We start from the raw sequence: 24,145 nt of genomic DNA, 5'->3' as shown, positions 1-24,145 counted from the left end.
AGAGAGAGAGAGGAAAAGGGGAGGGGGAGAGGTGGAGAGAGAGAGAGGAAAGGGGAGAAGGAGCAGAGGGGAGAGGGAGGAGAGGGGAAGGGGAAAGGGAGGAGAGAGGAAAAGGGAGGAGAGAGACAGGGAGGAGGGAGGAGAGAGGGAGAGGGAAGAGAGATGGGGAGGGGAGAGGGAGAGGGAGGAAAGGGGGAGGAAAGAAAGGAGAGGGGGAGAGGGAGGAAAGAGGGAGAAGGAGGAGAGGGGAATCAGGAGAAAAACTCTCCATTGGCTGGAGTCATACGCGTGGGTGATGTGTAATGAGAAGGGACTAATTAGCAATCTTGTTGTGCGAGGCCCCTTGGGGAAGAGTGACCATAATATGGTAGAATTCTTTATTAAGATGGAGAGTGACAAAATTAATTCAGAGACTAGGGTCCTGAACTTAAGGAAAGGTAACTTCGACGGTATGAGACGTGAATTGGCTAGAATAGACTGACAAATGATACTTAAAAGGATTGACAGTGGATAGGCACTGGCAAACATTTAAAGATCACATGATGAACTTCAACAATTGTACATCTCGGTCTGGAGTAAAAATAAAATGGGGAAGGTGGCTTAACCGTGGCTAACAAGGGATATTAAGGATAGTGTTAAATCCAAGGAAGAAGCATATAAATTGGCCAGAAAAAGCAGCAAACCTGAGGACTGGGAGAAATTTAGAATTCAGCAGTGGAGGACAAAGGGTTTAATTAAGAGGGGGAAAATAGAGTATGAGAGAAAGCTTGCTGGGAAAATAAAAACTGACTGCAAAAGTTTCTATAGATATGTGAAGAGAAAAAGATTAGTGAAGACAAACGTTGGTCCCTTGCAGTCAGATTCAGGTGAATTTATAATGGGGAACAAAGAAATGGCAGACCAGTTGAACAAATACTTTGGTTCTGTCTTCACGAAGGAAGATTCAAATAACCTTCCGGAAATACTAGGGGACCGAGGGTCTAGTGAGAAGGAGGAACTGAAGGAAATCCTTTTTCGGTGAGAAATTGTATTAGGGAAATTGATGGAATTGAAGGCAGATAAATCCCAGGGGTCTGATAGTCTGCATCCCAGAGTACTTAAGGAAGTGGCCCAAGAAATAGTGGATGTGTTGGTGATCATTTTCCAACAGTCTATCGACTCTGGATCAGTTCCTATGGATTGGAGGGTAGCTAATGTAACACCACTTTTTAAAAAAGGAGGGAGAGAAAATGGGTAATTATAGACTGGTTAGCCTGACATCAGCAGTGGGGAAAATGTTGGAATCAATTATTAAAGATGAAATAGCAGCGCATTTAGAAAGCAGTGACAGGATCGGTCCAAGTCAGCATGGGTTTATGAAAGAGAAATCATGCTTGACAAATCTTCTGGAATTTTTTGAGGATGTAACTCGTAGAGTGGACAGGGGCGAACCCGTGGATGTGGTGTATTTGGACTTTCAAAAGGCTTTTGACAAGGTCCCACACAAGAGATTGGTGTTCAAAATTAAAGCACATGGTATTGGGGGTAATGTATTGACGTGGATAGAGAACTGGTTGGCAGACAGGAAGCAGAGAGTCGGGATAAACGGGTCCTTTTCAGAATGGCAGGCAGTGACTGGTGGGGTGCCACAGGGCTCAGTGCTGGGACCCCAGCTATTTACAATATACATTAATGATTTAGATAAAGGAATTGAGAGTGATATCTCCAAGTTTGCAGATGACACTAAGCTGGGTGACGGTGTGAGCTGTGAGGAGGACGCTAAGAGACTGCAGGGTGACTTGGACAGGTTAGGTGAGTAGGCAAATGCATGGCAGATGCAGTATCATGTGGATAAATGTGAGGTTATCCACTTTGGGGCAGAATATTATCTGAATGGCGGCAGATTAGGAAAAGGGGAGGTGCAACGAGACCTGGGTGTCATGGTACATCAGTCATTGAAAGTTGGCATGCAGGTACAGAAGGCGATGAAGAAGGCAAATGGTATGTTAGCCTTCATAGCTAGGGGATTTGAGTATAGGAGCAGGGAGGTCTTACTGCAGTTGTACAGGGCCTTGGTGAGGCCTCACCTGGAATATTGTGTTCAGTTTTGGTCTCCTAATCTGAGGAAGGATGTTCTTGCTACTGAAGGAGTGCAGCGAAGGTTCACCAGATTGATTCCCGGGATGGCGGGACTGACATATGAGGAGAAACTGGATCGACTGGGCCTGTATTCACTGGAGTTTAGAAGGATGAGAGGGGATCCCATAGAAACATATAACATTCTGATGGGACTGGACAGGTTAGATGCAGGAAGAATGTTCCCGATGATGGGGAAGTCCAGAACCAGGGGACACAGTCTAAGGATAAGGGGTAGGCCATTTAGGACTGAGATGAGGAGAAACTTCTTCACTCAGAGAGTTGTTAACCTGTGGAGTTCCCTACCGCAGAGAGTTGTTGATGCCAGTTCATTGGATATATTCAAGAGGGAGTTAGATATGGCCCTTTCGGCTAAAGGGATCAAGGGGTATGGAGAGAAAGCAGGAAAGGGGTACTGAGGTGAATGATCAGACATGATCTTATTGAATGGTGGTGCAGGCTCGAAGGGCCGAATGGCCTACTCCTGCACCTATTTTCTATGTTTCTATGTTTCTATACCTAGCACAAAGGAAGATGGTTGTGGTGGTTCGAGGTCAATCATCACAGCTCCAGGACATCGCTGCAGGAGTTCCTCAGGGCAGTGTCCTAGGCCCAACCATCTTCAGCTGTTCATGAATGACCTTCCCTCCATCATAAGGTCAGAAGTGGGGATGTTCGCTGATGACTGCACAGTGTTCAGTTCCATTCGCAACTCCTCAGATAATGGAGCAGTCCATGCCGGCATGCAGCAAGACCTGGACAACATTCCGACTTGGGCTGATATGTGACAAGTAACATTCACGCCACACAAATGCCAGCCAATGACTATCTCCAACAAGTGAGAGTCTAACCACCTCCCCTTGATATTCAATGGCATTACCATCACCGACTCTCCTGGGGGATCACCATTGACCAGAAACTTAATTGGACCAGTCACATAAATACTGTGGCAACAAGAGCAGGTCAGAGGCTGGGTATTCTGCGTCAAATGTCTCACCTCCTGACTCCCCAAAGTGTTTCCACTATCGACAAGGTACAAGTCAGGAGTGTGATGGAAAACTCTCCACTTGCCTGGATGAGTGCAGCTCCAACAACACTCAAGAAGCTCGTCACCATCCAGGACAAAGCAGCCCGCTTGACTGGCTCCCCATCCACCACCTTAAACATTCACTCCCTCCACCACCAGCACACTGGTGCTCCGCAGTGTGTACCATCTACAAGATGCACTGCAGCAACTCGCCAAGGCTTCTTCGACAGCACCTCCCAAACCCGCGAGCTCTACTACCTAGAAGGACAAGGGCAGCAGGCGCATGGGAGCACCATCACCTTCATGTTCCCCTCCAAGTCACACACTATCCTGACTTGGAAATATATCGGCCGTTCCTTCATCGTCACTGGGTTAAAATCCTGGAACTCCCTCCCCAACAGCACTGTGGGAGCTCCTTCACCACACGGACTGCAGCGGTTCAAGAAGGCGGCTCACCACCACCTTCTCAAGGGGCAATAAATCCCATGAATTAATAAAAAACGGAGAGGGAGAGAGGGGTAGAGGGGATGAGAGGGGGATCGGGGTGAGGGGAGGGAGGAAGACAGGGGGGGAAAGTGGAGAATCGAGAAGAGCGGAGAGAGGGGGGAGGGAGCAGGGAGGGAGGGGAGAGATGGAGGGACAGAAGGGGAGGGGGAGGAGAGGCGAAAAGGAGAGATGGAGAGGAGGGGAAGAGTGGAGAGGAGAGAGAAGTGGAGAGGGGGAGGGGGAAAGGGAAGTGGAGAGGGGGAAAGGGAAGTGGAGGGGGAGAGGGAAGGGGAGATGGGGTGAGGGAGAGGGGAGGGGAGGGCGGAGAGGGGCAGTTGGTGAAGAAGCTGGAGGTAGATTTTGTTATTGTCGGAGGGTGGGTTTTGAGCAGTGTGGGGAACGGACAGTAAGGATGAGGCACTATCAATAATCGGGCCCTCAGTACTGGCAAGCCCTCGGGTGAAAGTGCGGGATGTATGTGAAGGTATGAATGCACAGGGTGGGAGAGGAGCTGCAGGGAGTTTAAAATCACCAGTAGTGAGGAGACGGGTATTTACGCACACAAACCGGAAGGAACAGAAAAACACGCACTTGTCTTTCAGTTTAGAAACTTCTTCCATCAGCTCCTTGGTCCGAAGTCTCTCTTCACCCCGCTCACGCTCCAACGTCCTGATTTCCTCCAATCTCGACTGATTTTCCCGTACACTCCGCTCCAACCTTGTTTTGCTCTCGAAGTAATTCTCCTCCGTCAGTGTTAATCGATGCTGCACATCTGTGAGCTAAAGATCACGTTTAGCTCGATTTAGTCATGAGAAATTAACCAAAAGTAATTTGCAATCTGGCGGCGTTTTAGTAATCGGGACGCTGACATGAATTAACTCGTTGTCAGGTTTGAAGGGGGGGAAATGAGAATCCCAAAACCAAGTGTCAGCCGTGGCTCAGGGTAGAAACCTCGCTTCTGAATCAGAAGGTTGTGGGTTCAGGTCCCGCTCCAGAAACTTGAGCACGAAAATCTAGATTTATACTCCAGTGCAGTGCTGAAAGAGCGCACTGTCAGAGGGGCAGTACTGAGGGAGCGCCGCACTGTCGGAGGGGCAGTACTGAGGGAGCGCCGCACTGTCGGAGGGGCAGTACTGAGGGAGTGCTGCACTGTCGGAGGGGCAGTACTGAGGGAGCGCCGCACTGTCGGAGGGGCAGTACTGAGGGAGCGCCGCACTGTCGGAGGGGCAGTACTGAGGGAGCGCTGCACTGTCAGAGGGGCAGTACTGAGGGAGCGCCGCACTGTCGGAGGGGCAGTACTGAGGGAGCGCCGCACTGTCGGAGGGGCAGTACTGAGGGAGTGTCGGAGGGGCAGTACTGAGGGAGCGCTGCACTGTCAGAGGGGCAGTACTGAGGGAGCGCCGCACTGTCAGAGGGGCAGTACTGAGGGAGCGCTGCACTGTCGGAGAGGCAGTACTGAGGGAGCGCTGCACTGTCAGAGGGGCAATACTGAGGGAGCGCCGCACTGTTGGAGGGGCAGTACTGAGGGAGCGCTGCATTGTTGGAGGGGCAGTACTGAGGGAGTGCCGCCCTGTCGGAGGGGCCGTCTTTCGGGTGTAAAAGATCCTGTGGCACTATTTGAAGAAGAGCAGGGAAGTTCCCCCAGTGTCCTGGGACCAATATTTATGCCTCAATGAACATCACTAAAACAGATAATCTGATCATTATCACATTGTTGTTTGTTGGAGCTTGCTGTGCCACGTTTCCTACATTCCGACAGTGAGTACACTTCACAAAGTCCTTCATTTGCTGTAAAGTACTTTGGGGCGTTCTGAGGTGGTGAAAGGCGCTATATAAATGCAAGTATTTCTTTTATTGAAGGAATGTGGAAGGAATTGGCTGGAATCGTCACGAAAGAAACTGAGCAACTGTGCAATCTGTCTCAGGAGGCACAACAAGCGTCTACTCAGTAAAGGCAAGCAGGGTCTGTCTGGACTGAACTGACCATGAGCTATGGTGGTGGGAGACAATAATAAGCAAAGGGAGAAGGTTGGGGGCTATTCACCTGGATGATTCCTGGGATTCATTCCTGTGGTAAGAGGGCAGTCCTATGAGGAGAGATTGAGTAGATTGGGTCTACACTCTCTGAGGTTTAGAAGAATGAGAGGTGATCGTATTGAAACATACAAGATTCTGAGGGGGATTGACAGGGTAGATGCTGAGAGGCTGTTTTCCCTGGTTTGAGACCCTAGAACTAGGGATCAGGATAAGGGGACGGCCCTTTAGGACTGAGATGAGGAGGAATTTCTTCACTCAGAGGGTGGTGAACATTTGGAATTCTCTACCACAGAGCCCCGTGGCTGCTCAGTCGTTTATATTCAACAACAACAACAACTTGTATTTATATAGCGCCTTTAATGTAATGAAACGTCCCAAGGTACTTCACAGGAGTGTTATGAGATAAAACTATTTGACACCGTGCCGCCTAGGGAGAAATTCGGGTAGGTGACCAAAAGCTTGGTCAATTAGGTAGGTTTAAAGGAGCATCTTGAAGGAGGAAAGAGAGGCAGAGAGGTTTAGGGAGAGAGTTGCAGAGCTTGGGACCCAGGCAACAGAAGGCACAGCCACCAATGGTTGAGCGATTATAATCAGGGATGCTCAAGAGGGCAGAATTAGAGGAGCACAGAGATCTCAGGGGGTTGTGGGACTGGAGGAGATTACAGAGATAGGGAGGGATGAGGCAGTGGAGGGATCTGAAAATAAGGATGAGAATTTTGAAATCGAGGTGTTGCTTAACCGGTAGCCAATGTAGGTCAGCGAGCACAGGGGTGATGGGTGAGCGGGACTTGGTGAGAGTTAGGACACGGGGCAGCTGAGTTTTGGATCGCCTCTAGTTTACGGAAGGGAGAATGTGGGAGGCTACAAAGGCATGGATGAGGGCTTCAGCAGCGGAAGAGCTGAGGCAAGAGCAGAGAAGGGCGATGTTACGGAGGTGGAAATAGGCGGTCTTAGTTATGCTGCGGATATGTGGTCGAAAGCTCATTTCAGGGTCAAATATGACACCAAGGTTGTGAACAGTCTGGTTCAGCCTCAGACAGAAGTTAGGGAGAGGGCTGGAGTCAGTGGCTGGGGAACGGAGTTTGTGGTGGAAATCGAAAATAATATCTTCGGTCTTCCCAAGATTTAATTGGAGAAAATTTCTTCTCATCCAGAACTGGATGTCGGACAAGCAGTCTGACAATTTAGAGACCATGGAGGGGTTGAGAGAAGTGGTGGTGAGGTCGCGCTGGGTGTCAACAGTGTACATGTGGAAACTGGCACTGTGTTTCAAGGCTGAGATTGATAGAATTTTGGACTCTCGGAGAATCGCAGGCTATGGGGATAGTGCGGGAAAGTGGAGTTGAGGTCGAAGATCAGCCATGATCTCATTGAATGGCGGAGCAGGCTCGAGGGGCCGAATGGCCGGCTCCTGCTCCTAATTCTTATGAAGGGATTCAGTAATGTCGTCAAACTTGAGCTGTAATCCTTGGATATAAGATCTGATCGATGTGCTTAAAATAATAAAGTAAATCGGCAAGGTAGGAAGGGAACCACTCTTCCCTCCAATGTGGAAATCCAGAACTGGATATTAGAATTTGAGCTAAGCTGGTTATCAGTAAGTCCGGGAAAAGATCTCCTTCAAACAAAGAGGAACAACACAGTCTCAAGGTCAAGGGTGAAACAAAAACCTGTATATCGCCTTTAACCACGCAAAACATCCCAAGTTGCTTCACAGGTGCGATTATCAAACAGAATCCAGTATCGAGCCACAGGAGCAGATACTGGGATGGGTGACTGAACCTTGGTCAAAGAGGTGGGTTTTAAGGTGCGTCTTATAACAAGAGAGGGAATTGGAGAGAAGGAGGGATTTAAGAAGGGAATTCCAGTGCCATCTAGACAGCTGAAGACACGGCCACCAATGGTGGAGTGATTATAATCAGGGATGCTCGAGGCCAGAGTGGGAGGAGCTCAGTCATCTCGGGGGGGGGGGGGGGGGGTGGGAGGGTTGTAGGGCTGGAGGGGGTTACAGAGATAGGGAGGGTTGAGGCCATGGAGGAGGCTACAGAGATAGGGAGGCGGAAGGCTGGAGGAGGTTACAGAGGTAGGGAGGGTTGTAGGCATGAGGAGGTTACAGAAATACAGAGGGTTGTAGGGCTGGAGGAGGTTACAGAGATAGGGAGGGGTGTAGGGCTGGAGGAGGTTACAGAGATAGGGAGGGGGTAGGCGAGGCAGTGGAGAGAGTTAAACACGAGGAGCCAAATGAGGAGTTTAAAAAGCAAGAGATCCTTACTTGTGACTAAGAGTATTAAGGGATATGGAACAAAAGCAGGGGATTAGTGTTGTGCACTCCCATGTTCCGCCACCAGGGAGCTCATCCCCTGAAGTCCCAAGGGATCCCAGCATCACTTGGGAGCACTGTATTTCAGGCCTGTTCCTCACTCTGGAGTGTCTTATTAAAGACTGAGGTCACTGTTACTTTAACCTCCCTGTGTGCAGCCTCATCTGTGTTAGGAACACAATAACTGGTGACGAGATGAGGAGAAACTTCTTCACCCAGAGAGTGGTGAATCTGTGGAATTCTCTACCACAGAAAGTTGTTGAGGGCAATTCACTAAATATATTCAAAAAGGAGTTAGATATAGTCCTTACTACTAGAGGGAATCAAGGGGTATGGCGAGAAAGCAGGAAGGGGGTACTGAAGTTGCATGTTCAGCCATGAACTCATTGAATGGTGGTGCAGGCTCGAAGGGCCGAATGGCCTACTCCTGCACCTATTTTTTATGTTTTCTATGTCTATGAGAATACGAATCCAACGCAAAGATGCAGCAAACTGTGGGCATCCTGGAGAAGTTCTCGGAGGGTGAAGACTGGGAAGCCTATGTCGAACGGCTAGACCAGTACTTTGTAGCCAACATGCTGGACGGAGAAGGAAGCGCTGCAAAAAGGAGAGCGATCCTCCTCACGGTCTGCGGGACACCAACCTACAGCCTCATGAAGAATCTTCTGGCTCCGGTGAAACCCACAGATAAGTCGTATGAGGAGCTGTGTACCCTGGTTCGGGAGCATCTTAACCCGAGGGAGAGCGTGCTAATGGTGAGGTATTGGTTCTACATGTGCCAGCGATCTGAAGGTCAGGAAGTGGCGAGCTACGTCGCCGAGCTAAGGCGACTTGCAGGACAATGTGAGTTTGATGGCTACGTGGAGCAAACGCTCAGAGACTTTTTTGTACTGGGCATTAGCCACGAGACCATCCTACGAAAACGTTTGACTGTAGAGACACCGACCCTCAGTAAGGCCATTGCAATAGCACAGGCGTTTATGTCCACCAGTGATAACACCAAACAAATCTCTCAGCAATGTTCATAAATTAACTGGAATTGTGTTTACGAACAGAAATGTACAGGGCAGAACCCATGAGTCTGCAACTGCCAGCAGGCCTCAGGTGACCCAGATGACTCAGAGTCCGCAACAAAGGATGAATGCAAGGCAATTCACACCTTGTTGGCGTTGTGGAGACTTCCATTCAGCCTATTCATGCTGCTTCAAATGGTATGTTTGCAAGAGTTGTGGAATAATGGGGCACCTCCAATGAGCTTGCAAACTCTGCAAAACCTGCTAACCACCACGTGGCAGAGGAAGGTCGATCCATGGTGGATCAAAGCAATTTCGAGCCTCAGAGAGAGGAGGCAGATGCTGAAGTACACGGGGTGCACACATTTTCAATGAAATGTCCACCTATAAGGCTAAACGTAAAATTGAATGGCTTACCTGTAGCTGTAGCCATGGAACTGAACACTGGCACTTGCCAATCCATCATGAGCAAAAAGATGTTTGAGAGACTGTGGTGCAACAAGGCATTCAGACCAGCCCTGAGCCCCATCCACACGAAACTGAGAACACCAAAGAGCTTATCACTGTCCTGGGCAGCGCCATGGTCAAGGTCACCTACGAGGGCACGGTGCACGAACTGTCACTCTGGATCGTCCTGGGCGATGGCTCCACACTGCTTGGAAGGAGCTGGCTGTGCAAAATCTGACGGAACTGGGATGACATCCGAGCGCTATCACTTGTCGATGAGGCCTCATGCAACCAAGTTCTTAACAAATTTCCTTCCCTTTTTGAGCCAGGCATTGGAAACTTTTCCGGGGCGAAGGTGCGGATCCAATTGGTCCCAGAGGCATGACCCATTCACCACAAGGCACGAGCGGTACCTCACATGATGAGGGAGAGAGTGGAAATCGAGCTGGACAGGCTGCAACGCGAGGGCATCATCTCCCCAGTGGAATTCAGCGAGTGGGCCAGCCCGATTGTTCCAGTACTCAAAAGTGATGGCACGGTCAGGATTTGCGGCGATTATAAAGTAACTATTAATCTTTTCTCGCTACAGGACCAATACCCGCTACCTAAAGCAGACGACCTATTTGCGACACTGGCAGGAGACAAGACCTGACTTCGGCCTACATGATGCAGAAGCTGGAGGAGTCTTCGAAGGGCCTCACCCGCATCAACACGCACAAGGGACTGTTCATCCACAACAGATGCCCGTTTGGAATTCGGTCGGCTGCAGCGATCTTCCAGAGAAACATGGAGAGCCTACTCAAGTCGGTACCACGCATGGTGGTCTTTCAGGATGACATATTAGTCACGGGTCGGGACACCGCCGAGCACCTACAAAACCTGGAGGAGGACCTCCAGTGACTGGATCGCGTAGGGCTGCAGCTGAAGAGGTCGAAATGCGTTTTCATGGCTGATAGAGAATTCAAACAGGCTGCATTTAGACAAGTTGAGAAAACACAGACTCCAATGACTATGTGCAGTTCAGCATGTTGCATTAAGTCATCAATCAACTTGACATTTTAGGACCTTGGGTAGCGAGCCAATTAAAAGGTTAAAAGACTATTAATTGAGCCAATAAGGTCAAAGAAGGCGAGTTCTTTTCTGTAAATTGATCCAGGTATAAGTACAGCCATTTTGACCATGTGGTCCCAGAAGGACAAAGACCTGGCTTAAAGCCAAGAACTTGTTACTGCTGTCTGCCAAAATAAAGAAGTTAAAACTACAATCGGAGTTCGTATTTCATTGAAAATTAAGAGATCTAACAATGGCAACAGAAGTGGAGTTTTTGGGGAGAAAGATCGCGTCGGACGGCATTCGGCCCACAGACACCAAGACAGAGGCTATCAGGAACGCGCCCAGGCCACAGAATGTCACGGAGCTGCGGTCGTTGCTGGGACTCCTCAACTATTTTGGTAACTTTCTACCGGGGTTAAGCATCCTCTTAGAGCCCCAACATGTGTTATTGCACAAAGGTGAGAACTTGGTATGGGGAAAAAACAAGTAATTGCTTTTGAGAAAGCCAGAAACATTTTATGCTCCAACAAGCTGCTTGTATTGTATAACCAGTGTAAAAGACTTGTGCTAGCATGTGACACGTCGTCGTACGGAGTCGGGTGTGTATTACAACAAGCTAACGTTGCGGGGAAGTTGCAACCTGTCGCCTATGCTTCCACAAGCTTGTCTAAGGCCGAGAGGACCTACAGCATGATTGAGAAAGAGGCATTAGCGTGTGTGTTCAGGGTAAAGAAAATGCATCAGTACCTGTTTGGCCTCAAATTTGAGCTGGAAACCGATCACAAGTCCCTCACATCCCTGTTCGCTGAAAACAAGGGGATAAATACTAATCCCTCAGCCCACATACAAAGGTGGGCACGAGCGCTATCAGCGTATAACTATACCATCCGCCACAGGCCAGGCACTGAGAACTATGCGGATGCTCTCAGGCTGCGGGCTGCGCCACCATCAACAAGTTTGCAGGCTGCGCCATTTCCACCCCCGTGGCGAAAGGACGAGCTGTCCATTCAGGCAGACTGCCCGTTGTGGGGTAACCGCGTAGTGCTACCAAAAAAGTGCAGGGAGACGTTCATCTTGGATCGCCCAGCACACACCCGGGTATAGTAATGATGAAAGCGATAGCCAGATCCCACGTGTGGTGGCCCGGTATCGACTCTGACTTAGAGTCCTGTGTACGGCAATGCAGCGTGTGTGCTCAGTTGAACAACGCGCCCAGAGAGGCACCACTAAGTTTGTGGTCCTGGCCCTCCAGACCATGGTCGAGGATCCATGTCGACTATGTGGGCCCATTTCTCGGTAAAATGTTCCTGGTGGTGGTGGATGCTTTTTCAAAATGGATTGAATGTGAAATAATGTCTGGAAGCACCGCCACCATTGAAAGCCTGAGGGCCATGTTTGCCACCCACGGCCTGCCTGACATACTGGTCAGTGACAACGGGCCACGTTTCACCAGTGCCGAATTTAAAGAATTCATGACCCGCAATGGGATCAAACATGTCACCTCGGCCCCGTTTAAACCAGCCTCCAATGGGCAGGCAGAGCGGGCAGTACAAACCATCAAACAGAGCCTTAAACGAGTCACAGAAGGCTCACTCCAAACCCGCCTGTCCCAAGTACTGCTCAACTACCGCATGAGACCCCACTCACTCACAGGGGTGCCCCCGGCTGAGCTACTCATGAAAAGGACACTAAAACCAGACTCGCTGGTTCACCCCAACCTGCATGATCAGGTAGAGAGCAGGCGGCAGCAACAAAATGTAAACGATGGTCGCGCCACTGTGTCACGGGAAATTGATCTGAATGACCCTGTGTATGTGCTAAACTTTGGACATGATCCCAAGTTGATCGCGGGCACGGTAATAGCTAAAGAAGGGAGTAAGGTGTTTGTAGTCAAACTAGACAATGGACAAATTTGCAGAGAGCACCTGGACCAAACGAGGCTGCGGTTCACAGACTGCCCTGAACAACCCACAGCAGACACCACCTTTTTCGAGCCCACAACACACACCCAAAGGATCAACGACACAACGCCGGACCAGGAAATCAACCCATCACGCCCAACAGCCCAGCAAGGCCAGGCTCACCCAGCAGCCCTGCAGGGCCAACAACACGCCAGCCCAGCGAGGGCACAGCCAACACACCAGAACATACATTTGTACCGAGGCGGTCCATCAGGGAAAGAAAGGCTCCCGACCGCCTCACCTTGTAAATAGTTTTCACTTTGACTTTGGGGGGCGGGGTGATGTTGTGTATCTGTAAAGCATGCACTCCCATGTTCCGCCACCAGGGAGCTCATCCCCTGAAGTCCCAAGGGATACCAGCATCCCTTGGGAGTACTTTATATAAGCCGGCCTCTAAGGCCTGTTCCTCACTCTGGAGTGTCTCATTAAAGACTGAGGTCACTGTTACTTTAACCTCCCTGTGTGCAGTCTCGTCTGTGTTAGGAATACAATAATTAGGATCAATGAGCTGCCATGGTAATCAAACAAGCAAGATGGACCAAATGATATAATCCTGTTGGAGCCATCGATCCACAGAAGTTTAAAAAAAGGAGGTGATTCTGCCCATCGTGTCTGTGCAAGCTCTTTGCTACATCGATCCCAAACGAATCCCACTGCCCCACTCTCTCCCCATAGCCCTGTATCAATCCCAAACTAATCCCACTGCCCCACTCTCTCCCCATAGCCCTGTATCAATCCCAAACTAATCTCACTGCCCCGCTCTCTCCCCATAGCCCTGTATCAATCCCAAACTAACCCCACTGCCCCACTCTCTCCCCATAGCCCTGTATCAATCCCAAACTAATCCCACTGCCCCACTCTCTCCCCATAGCCCTGTATCAATCCCAAACTAATCTCACTGCCCCGCTCTCTCCCCATAGCCCTGTATCAATCCCAAACTAATCCCACTGCCCCACTCTCTCCCCATAGCCCTGTATCAATCCCAAACTAATCTCACTGCCCTGCTCTCTTCCCATAGCCCTGTATCAATCCCAAACTAATCTCACTGCCCCGCTCTCTCCCCATAGCCCTGTATCAATCCCAAACTAATCCCACTGCCCCGCTCTCTCCCCATAGCCCTGTATCAATCCCAAACTAATCCCACTGCCCCACTCTCTCCCCATAGCCCTGTATCAATCCCAAACTAATCTCACTGCCCCGCTCTCTCCCCATAGCCCTGTATCAATCCCAAACTAATCCCACTGCCCCAGTCTCTCCCCATAGCCCTGTATCAATCCCAAACTAATCTCACTGCCCTGCTCACTCCCCATAGCCCTGTATCAATCCCAAACTAATCTCACTGCCCTGCTCTCTTCCCATAGCCCTGTTTCAAATATTTATCTCTGAAAAGTTCCAGTGTTCGGCGTCTCAACCACTCCCTCTGGTAAATTATGTCTCTCTTTTCTTTCTTTGAAGCATTCTGGGCTCCAACCATCCTCTGTGTAAAGATATTTCTTATAACCTCTTTCTCACTCTCTGAGTGGTAATTTGAAATTGATGCCCTCATCACTGACTCCCCAACCAGAGAGGGGAAGATGGAGAGATGGAGACAGGGGGTGAGGGGACAGGGAGAGGGGAGAGAGATGGGGGAAGGGGGAGGGGGAGAGGGGAGAAAGATGAAGGAAGGGGGAGGGGAGGGAGTGAGAGGGGATGGAGGGAGAACGAAGAGATGGGGAGAGGGAGAGGGGATGGAGTGAAAGGGGATGGAGGGAGAGGGAAGAGATGGGGAGAGGAGGTGTGGAGAGCAGTCGTTCTCTCTTCAGTCGAATAAAACCCGTCCTATTTAAAACCGCTATAAATTTGCTCTCAGCCTTCCGTACTCCAGTGGAAACAGTGCAAGTCTCTCCAATCTCTCCTCAGAGCTCCAGTTTCACCGGCGGGGAATCTACGCCACCCGCTCCCGGTGGATTTAATGTCCTTTCTGTAACTGGGGCCCAATCTGCTCACAGCGTCTGACTGTGGCCCAAGCAGCGTTATGTACAAACTCATGGTTAAATCTTCATTTCCTCATTTATAAAACCCCAAATGTTTCTATTTTTCCAAAGAGAGAAAACCTCCATAAACAGTGACCTCACTTTGTGCCGTTTAACAAATCTCAGAGTCCCGAGATGGACTGCGCTTCCCGGGGAAATGGTCAGTGAGAGGGATTGGTTGGGGGTGGGGGAGTGGGGGGGGCAGAGGGGGATCGGGGGAGGGGGGTCAACGGGGGTGGGGGGGGAAGGTCAGGGGGGAGGAGAGAGATCGGGGGGGGGGGATTGGGATCGGTGGAGGGGGGATCGACGGGGGACGGGGGGTTTCGACGGGGGATTGGGGGAGGGGTATCGGGGGGTATCAGGGAATCGAGTGGGGATCGGGGGAGGTGAATCGACGGGGGGATTGGGGATCGACGAGGGGATCGGGGGGGAGGAGGGGGATCGGGGGGATCAGGGGATCGACGGGGGGGATCAGGGGGGAGGAGGATCGGAGGGGCACAAATGGCAGCAAGGATTGTACCCGCGGGGTCCTCGTTACCGTATCCTGAAGGAGCCCAATATCCTCCCGCAGTCGGGCGCTCAGCGTCTGCAGTTTGTCCCGCTCCTCCCGCACCTCCTGCTCCTGCGATTCCGCCAGCCTCCGAGCCCGCTCCACCTCCTCACGGCCACAGGCGGCTTCACTCGCCAGCCTCGCCGACCTGGCAGCTTGGTCCTGCGCCTCCGAGGTCCTCTGCCTCAGCTACATGGGGCGGGGAGGCGGGAGGGAGAGTATAGAGGGGAAGACGGGGTGAGGGTAGGGGAGGGGGAGATGGGGAGAGAGTATAGAGGGGATGAGAAAGAGGGTGGGGGGAGAGAGGGAGAGATAAAGTGGGGAGAGGGGGTGTGAGGGGGTTGGGGGAGATGGGGAGAGAGGAGGTGGAGAGGGGGAGTATAGTGGGGAGAGGTTGAAGGAGGAGAGGGACAGAGGAGAAGAGGGATGGGTTGGAGGGAAGGAGGGGAAGGGGTGAAGAAAGGTTGAATGCATGGCCAATTATATACACAGAAGCAAAAAGCAATTGGTTTATTGATCCTGATCCACACACCATTACCCTCCCCCATCCACCCACGATCCCCTTCCCTCGCCCCCTCCGACAGTGCAGCGCTCCCTCAGAACTACCCTCTGACAGTGCGATGCTCCCTCAGTACTGCCCCTCCGACAGTGCAGCGCTCCCTCAGAACTACCCTCCGACAGTGCGATGCTCCCTCAGTACAGCCCCTCCGACAGTGCAGCGCTCCCTCAGTACTACCCTCCGACAGTGCGGCGCTCCCTCAGTACTGCCCCTCCGACAGTGCGATGCTCCCTCAGTACTGCCCCTCCGACAGTGCAGCGCTCCCTCAGTACTACCCTCTGACAGTGCAGCGCTCCCTCAGTACTGCCCCTCCGACAGTGCAGCGCTCCCTCAGTACTGCCCCTCCGACAGTGCGATGCTCCCTCAGTACTGCCCCTCCGACAGTGCGATGCTCCCTCAGTACTACCCTCCGACAGTGCGATGCTCCCTCAGTACTGCCCCTCCGACAGTGCAGCGCTCCCTCAGTACTACCCTCCGACAGTGCAGCGCTCCCTCAGTACTGCCCCTCCGACAGTTATTACATGGGGTGGGGATTGCGTCGGGGGCGATGAGCAAAGTGAAGGTGAATACCTCAAAGGAGGAGAAATGAACGATTTAAAGGGAAAGTCACTTCAGACTGCTCGTTTCCACCACCCGGTGGCGAGTTCAGAAACTGCAGCTGGCAAGAGCTGTTAGGACAAGCTCTATGATATAGCCAGTCGGCCCATTGTGTCTCTGTTGCTGCTAGCCCTTCAACGGTCGGATCTAATCCCATTTGGCTTCCCTTTCTCTGTAGCCTTTTATATTCTTCCTTTTAAAATACTTATCCAGTTCCCTTTGAAGTGAAGTTTCAGACTATGCTTCAATAACCCTCTGGATGAAAACCTTTCCTCTAACGTCCCCCTTCATTCTCCCTGTGATTCTCCGCAATCTGTGCCCCCTGTCACCGACTCACCATCCAGTGGCAACGATCTCTCACTATTCGCGCTCTAACTACCTACCTGGGATGGCTTGCTGAGGAAAGTGTCATTGTTTGAATTTGATCAATACAATACTTAAACATTACAGTCAATAAACGTGTTCGGATGAGACGTTAAACCGAGGCCCCGTATGCACACTCGGGTGGATGTAAAAGATCCCAGGGCCACTACTTCGAAGAAGAGCAGGGGAGTTCTCCCGTGTGTCCCAGGGTCAATATTTATCCCTCATAGGAACAGGAGGAGGCCATTCAGCCCCTTGAACCTGTTCTGCCATTCAATGAGATCATGGCTGATCTGCGACCTAACTCCATATACCCGCCTCTGGCCCATATCCCTTAATACTTTTGGTTAGCAGAAAGCTATCCAATTTCACATTTAAAATTAACATATCGGCACAGGCATGATGGGTTGAATAGCCTCTTACGCTGTATGAATCCTGTATGTGCAACTTTCCAGTTTCATGCCAGATACGAATATCCATATCCCAGTTTCTCTTTTTAAATAAGAGGGTGGTGATGTGAAGTTCTATGGTACTGTACCAGAGAGGGGTAAGTGGGTTTCTCTTGGCTGGTGAACAATCTGCTATGGAGGTGAGTTGCTTTCCCTGCAGCAGGAGACTAGTTCGTTGAACGTGAACTTGAGGGGGCATTCTCTGTCTTTCAGGATTAATACCGGCCAGCGTGAGATTACCTGTGTCGCTCTGAATCTGCGAGCGGACTCTGGTCCTGTCTTCATCCACTGTCCCTTGCAGCAGGAGTCACTAGATAGCCAGTTAGTGAGAATGCTGGCTGATCTCCCACCTCTTCACCCTCTCCAGTAGTCCCTCCATCGCTGCAGTGAGGCCAGCTAGCTCGCCATTGGCCAATCTAACTGGGAACCTCCTGCTCTCTCTGGTTTGGCTGCTTTGCTGCCTTAACCAATACGGGAGGAGGGGAGGGAAGAAACCAAACTATTTCGCTTTCAACAGCGGGGCGTGACACTAGTTTTGTAAACTAAAAGGTGTCCTTATTCTCATTACAATGCCTTCTCTCTCCTCAATGCAAGGGTCCATTACATTCCTGTGTAGGGGGCTCACTGGTTCAACATATTCCTGGAGATTTCATCACATGACCACCTATCCCCAAACATGCCCGACAATGGTCACCTGACACGTCCATCCTCACGGCGCCCCGCCCCCACGGCCAATCGGAATGATGCTAAAGACTCTCGGTTACCCGACTGGGTGATTCTTGTCTCAGTCAAGCCGCCTTTTTTATTCCCCATCTCCAATATTATTATAACTCATAAACAAACCTGTTCCAAGATTAGAAAAAAAACACCTTCTTTTGATGCCCCTATGATTTGTCTCTGAGGTTTTGCACAGTGCCCTGGAGATGAATAAGAGCATAATAATTAGCAGCAGGAGTCGGCCATTCGGCCCCTCGAACCTGCTCTGCCATTCAATAAGATCACAGCAGATCTTGGACCTCAACTCCACTTTCCCGCCCGATCGCCATATCTCTTGATTCCTCTAGAGCCCAAAAAATCTATCGATCTCAGTCTTGAATATACTCAACGACTCAGCAACCACAGTCCTCTGGGGCAGAGAATTCCAAAGATTCACCACCCTCTGAGTGAAGAAATTCCTCCTCATCTCAGTCCTAAATGGCCAACCCCTTATTCTGAGACTGTGACCCCTGGTTCTAGACTCCCCAGCCAGAGGAAACAACCTCACAGCATCTACCCTGTCAGGAGGCCATTCAGCTCCTCGAGCTTGTTCCGCCATTCAATGAGATCATGGCTGATCTGCGACCTAACTCCGTATACCCGCCTTTGGCCCATATCCCTTAATACCTTTTGTCAACAAAAAGCTATCATTCTCAGATTTAAAATTAACAATTGATCTGACATCAATTGCCGTTTGCGGAAGAGAATTCCAAACTTCTCCCGCCCTTTGTGTGTAGAAGTGTTTCCTAATTTCACTCCTCAAAGGTCTGGCTCTAATTTTTAGACTATGTGCCCCCTGATCCTAGACTCCCCAACCAGCGGGAATAGTTTCTCTCGATCTACCCTGTCTGTTCCCCTCAGTATCCTGAAAACTTCCATCAGATATCCCCTTAACCTTCTAAATTCTGGGGAATACAACCCTAGTTTGTGTAATTTCTCCTCGTAACTTAACCCTTGAAGTCCGAGTATCATTCTGCTCTCAAGCAACGGCACTAAAGAAAGAGGTGTACTGGATATTCGCTGCTATGTGTGGGAGCTTGCTGTGCACAATGTGACTGCCATGTCTGTCTACACAGCAACAGTGACTGCAGCTCATTGGCTGAGAAAGGCTTTGGGAAGATCTCAGAGATTTGTGAAGGGGTTGTAGAGACCCGAATCTTTCCTTTTTTTCCTCCTTTCAGCTTCAGAGGAGCAGACAGGATTTCTGTGTCTTGTGTTTTCTGAAGTTGGTATATTTGTTCGCCAGGGTGTTAGTGAGCCGGACAGTCCCAGGGACGCACATCGTTTCAGTGAAGTGCCCGTATTCTGGGCGATGGGAGGTGGGGGGGAAAGCGCTGGTCCCTTTAGACTGTGCTGGGGTAACGCTGAACGGCAGAAGGTGTTCTCCAGGCCCAGCACTAACCGCGAGTAATGCCACAGTGGGGAAAGTAAAACTGGGCGGGGTGTAAATGGAGTGTTCGATCCGCTCGCCTCAATTTCCCACTGCACGCATTAGGTTCAAATGATAAGCCCCACCCCAATGTGTCACAGCTACCCTCAGCTATAGGAACAGGAGGCCATTCAGCCCCTCGAGCCCGTTGGAATCATCCAGCACGGAAGGCCATTCGACCCGTCGAACCCGTGCCGACTCTCAGCTAGTCCCACTCCCCCGCCCTTTCCCCGTAGACCTGCAATTCTTTCCTTCACGTACCTATCCAACTCCCTTTTGAAAGCCGTGATTGAATCTGCCTCCACCACCCTCTCAGGCAGTGCATTCCAGATCCTAACCACTCGCCGCGTAAAAAGGTTTTCCTCATGTCGCCTTTGGTTCTTTTGCCAGTCACCTTAAATCTGTGTCCTCTGTTTCTCCACCCTTCCACCAATGGGAACAGTCTCTCTCTATCTACTCTGTCTAGACCCCTCATGATTTTGAACACCTCTATCAAATCTCCTCTCAACCTTCTCCAATCTATCAATGAGATCACGGCTGATCTGCGACCTAACTCCATCTACCTGCCTTTGCCCCGTATCCATCCTTTAATATCTTTGGTTAACAAAAAGCTATCAATCTCCGACTTAGAATGAACGAGGCACTGTTGGAGATCGCTGGGATCTCGCCCAATTCTTCACCTGTGTTGCCGGACAGTGAATTGTGGCCTCAGCAAGGATGGTGTTTGTTGTGGGGAGGGTGGGGGTGGGGATCACAGCCAGGTCCGAGTTACGTACCTCTTTGATCGTAGCGTGCAGTTCCTGATTTAAGACTCTCAGGTTTCTCATGGTCCGCTCACTCTCGGATCGGAGCAGGACTTTCTCCGTGTGCAATTCCTTGGCCAGCCAATTGTTGGTCTGTTTCAGCTCCTCGCATTCCTGCCGATAAACGTCGGTGCAGTGATTGGACACTTTAGTTTGGTGAAATGTTCTTAGATCTCCACAAGGTCTAATTTAATGTTAACCTATTGGGGTGCTTCTCCTACAGAAACGCCAGACACAAACCATGGCTTCAGAAAGAAAACAATCATTTATTAACACATTATCGAGTACGGTAACATAGTGCTTATATCACTGGACGAGTAATCCAGAGACACGGGTTCAAATCCCACCACAGCTGCTGGGGAATTTAAATTAACTTATTAATAAATCTGGAATAAAAAGCAATGTGGTTGACTCTTAACTGCCCTCGGAGATGGCCTAGCGAGACACTCGTCGTATAAGGCGGCTCACCATCATCTTCTCGAGGGCAATTAAGGATGGGCAATAAATACTGGCCTTGCCTGCGACACCCACATCCTGTGAACGAGTAAATTTTTTCAAAAAAGAAAAGTTCCATTCGAATCTAAACCGTATCTTGGGTTGATGCACTCGTCCTGCTCCGCCCTCTCTGCCTTACTCGTTCCTTTCCCATGCTCACAGCCAAATTTAAAAACAACATATCAAATCAAAAATACAGTCAGACCATAAACAGAACTCCCACATCAATATTTCCGCCACAAGCGAGGTCCATGTTGCTACGTTTGGCAATCTGGGATCAGTAAAAATGACCATGAAGCTGTCGGACTGATGTGTAAACCCAACTGGTTCACTAAAAGTCCCTTGGGGAAGGAAATCTGCCGCCCTTACCCGGTCTGGGCCTATATGAGACTCCAGTCCCACACCGATGTGGTTAACTCTTAACTGCCCTCTGAAAAGGCCCAGCAAGACACTCAGTTGTATAAGGTGGCGTTTAGGGATGGGCAATAATTGCCAGCCCTGCCAGTAACCATGAAGGGGACTGAGGGGGAAGTGTCTGCAACTTCTGTCAATGTACCCTCATACTTAATAAACAAACCTCCACACTATTCATTGCCATGATTCAGACATTTTTAATTCACGGGATGTGGGTGTCCCTGGCAAGGCCAGCAATTATTGCCCATCCCTAAACGCCACCTCATACAACTGAGTAGCTCGCTGGGCCATTTCAGAGGACAGTTAAAAGTCAACCACGTTGCTGTGGGTCTGGAGTCACATATAGGCCAGACCGGGTAAGATCGGCAGATTTCCTTCCCTAAAAGGCACTGGTGAACCACCAGAGTTATTCCGGAGTTTATTTAATTATCTGAATTTAAATTTCCCAGCTGCCATGGTGGGATTTGAACTCACGTCTCTGGATCATTAAATTGGTCCAGTAACATAACCACTATGCTACCGTTCCCCTTGCTCAAATGTCTAATTCAACCCAACACACAGATTCTAGTAACACTGCTGCATGATTCATGTGTCACTTGAGATGTGCTTAGAAACTTAAACTGCTCATTAGGAACTGGATACCTCGGGATAAGGTTCCATCGTGACAGATCATTACTCAATGAATTAGGGGACAGGGGGTTGGAATGAGAAGCAGGCTGAGTGAATTGAACGGTAAACTCACTGGAGGTGAGACAGTGGAGCTGGTCGAGGTGTTGAGAGGAATGAAAGGCAGTGACCGAGTCGATAGAGGGATGATTCCTCCCTCCAGCAGGGGAATCCACAACACGGGAGCAGAATCTATGGATTGGAGCTAAACTGGTTAAAAGGGAATCCAGGCAAATGCCTTCACACCAAGGGCTGAGAGAAGGAGCACATTGTTCATAAGTGCATAACTGATGGAGTGTTAAAAAGGGAGATGGATCAGAAGGAAAGACAGACAGACTCGCATTTCTATAGTGCCTTTCATAACCCCACGACATCCCACCCTCAACTCCAATAACAAGTGCGAGGACCTCATGGACTTCTTTGTGACAAAGATTGAGACCATCCATTCGGCTGCCTCTGTCGTTTCCCTCCCTTCCCCCAGCCCACCGGACCAAACATCCTCTAATCTTCCCCGCTGCTCCAGCCCTGAACTCTAGATTCTATCCCATCTCCCATTGTGCCTTCTTCAAGCTCATCCTGTCCATGAGAGCCACCTCCTACTCCCCGAGACCCTATTCCCACCAAACTGCTGACCATCCAACTTCCTTTCCTGGCTCCCATGTTAGCCGACATTGTTAACGGTTCTCTCCCCTCAGGCACTGTCCCCCTCTCCCTCAAACCTGCCATCATCACCCCTCGCCTCAAAAAACCTACCTTCGACCCCCTCCGTCCTTGCAAACTACCGCCCCATCTCCAACCTCCCTTTCCTCTCCAAAGTCCTTGAACGTGTTGTCACCTCCCAAATCCGTGACTATCTTTCCCACAATTCCATGTTTGAATCCCTCCAATTCTGTGCCTGTCACAGTATCGAAACGGCTTTCATTAAAGTCACAAATGACATCCTTTGTGACTTTGACAAAGGTAAACTAACCCTCCTCGTCCTTCTCGACCTGTCTGCAGCCTTTGACACGGTTGACCACTCCATCCTCCTCCAACGCCTCTCCACCATCGTCCAGCTGGGTGGGACTGCACTCGCCTGGTTCCATTCTTATCTATCTAATCGTAGCCAGAGAATCACCTGCAACGGCTTCTCTCCCTGCCCCTTACCTCTGGTGTCCCCCAAGAATCTATTCTTGGCCCCCTCTTATTTCTAATCTACATGTTGCCCCGTGGCGACATTATCCGGAAACACAGCGTCAGTTTCCAGCTGTACGCTGACGACACCCAGCTCTCCCTCACCACCACTTCTCTTGACCCCTCCACGGTCTCTAAATTGTCAGTCTGCTTGTCCGACATCCAGTTCTGCTTGAGCAGAAATTTCCTGGAATTAAATATTGGGAAGACCGAAGCCATTATCTTTGGTCTCCGCCACAAACTCCATTCCCTAGCCACCGATTCCATCCTTGGCAACTATCAGCAGCCAAGATTGTTCACAACCTTGGTGTTGTGTTTGACCCAAAGATTAGCTTCTGACCATATATCTGCTCAATCACCAAGACGGCCTACTTCTACCCCTGTAACATCGCCCGTCTCAGCCCCTGCATCAGCTCATCCACTGCTGAAACCCTCATCCATGCCTTTGTTACCTCTCGGCTTGACTATTCCAACGCACTCCTGGCTGGCTTCCCATCTTCCAATCTCGAAAACAAGGTGATCCAAAACTTGGCTGCCCGTTTCCTAACTCACATTAATTCCCGCTCATCTCTCATCATAGGCAGTCCCTCGGAATCGAGGAAGACTTGCTTCCACTCCTAAAGTGAGTCCTTTGGTGGCTGAACAGTCCAATGCGAGAGCCACAGACCCTGTCACAGGTGGGGCAGACATTCGTTGGGGGAAGGGTGGGACTGATTTGTCGCACGCTCCTTCCGCTGCCTGCGCCTGACCTCTTCACACTTGCACCGTTGAGATTCGAAGAGCTCAACGCCCTCCCGGATGCACTTTCTTCATTGGCTCCCGGTTAAGTAATGCCTCGATTTCCAAATTCTCATCCTTGTTTTCAAATCCCTCCATGGACCTCGCCCCTCCCTATCTCTGTAATCTCCTCGAGCCCCACAACCCTCCGAGATATCTGTGCTCCTTTAATTCTGTCCTCTAGAGCATCCCCGATTTCCTTCGCTTCACCATCGGTGGCCGTGCCTTCTGTTGCCGAGGCCCCAAACTCTGGAACCCCCTCCCATAAACCACTCTTTCCTCTTTTAAAACCGACCTCTTTGACCAAGCTTTTAGTCACCTGCCCTAATATCTCCATATATGACTCGGAGTCAAATTTTGTTTGGTAACGCTCCTGTGAAGTGTCTTGGGACGTTTTAATATGTTAAAGATGCTATATAAACGCAAGTTGTTGCTGTTATTGGTAATGTTCCCTCTAATTTTTATTTTAGGAGCACGGTCCCTTTTTTTTACTATCTCACTGATTGGTGGAAAACTATTTCTCAGTAATTTGTCTCATCTGAACCGATCATAAGCTTGTGAGACCTTTATCAGGTTAACGTCCAATGTTCGAGCAAAACCAAGCAATTTTGCGAGTCCCTGAGTAACACGAACCCCTCACTAT

The sequence above is a fragment of the Pristiophorus japonicus genome, chromosome 14 (genome assembly GCF_044704955.1).
Source record: "Pristiophorus japonicus isolate sPriJap1 chromosome 14, sPriJap1.hap1, whole genome shotgun sequence".
NCBI classification, from domain to species: Eukaryota; Metazoa; Chordata; class Chondrichthyes; family Pristiophoridae; genus Pristiophorus; species Pristiophorus japonicus.
Note: the sequence above shows the minus strand (reverse complement) of the source record.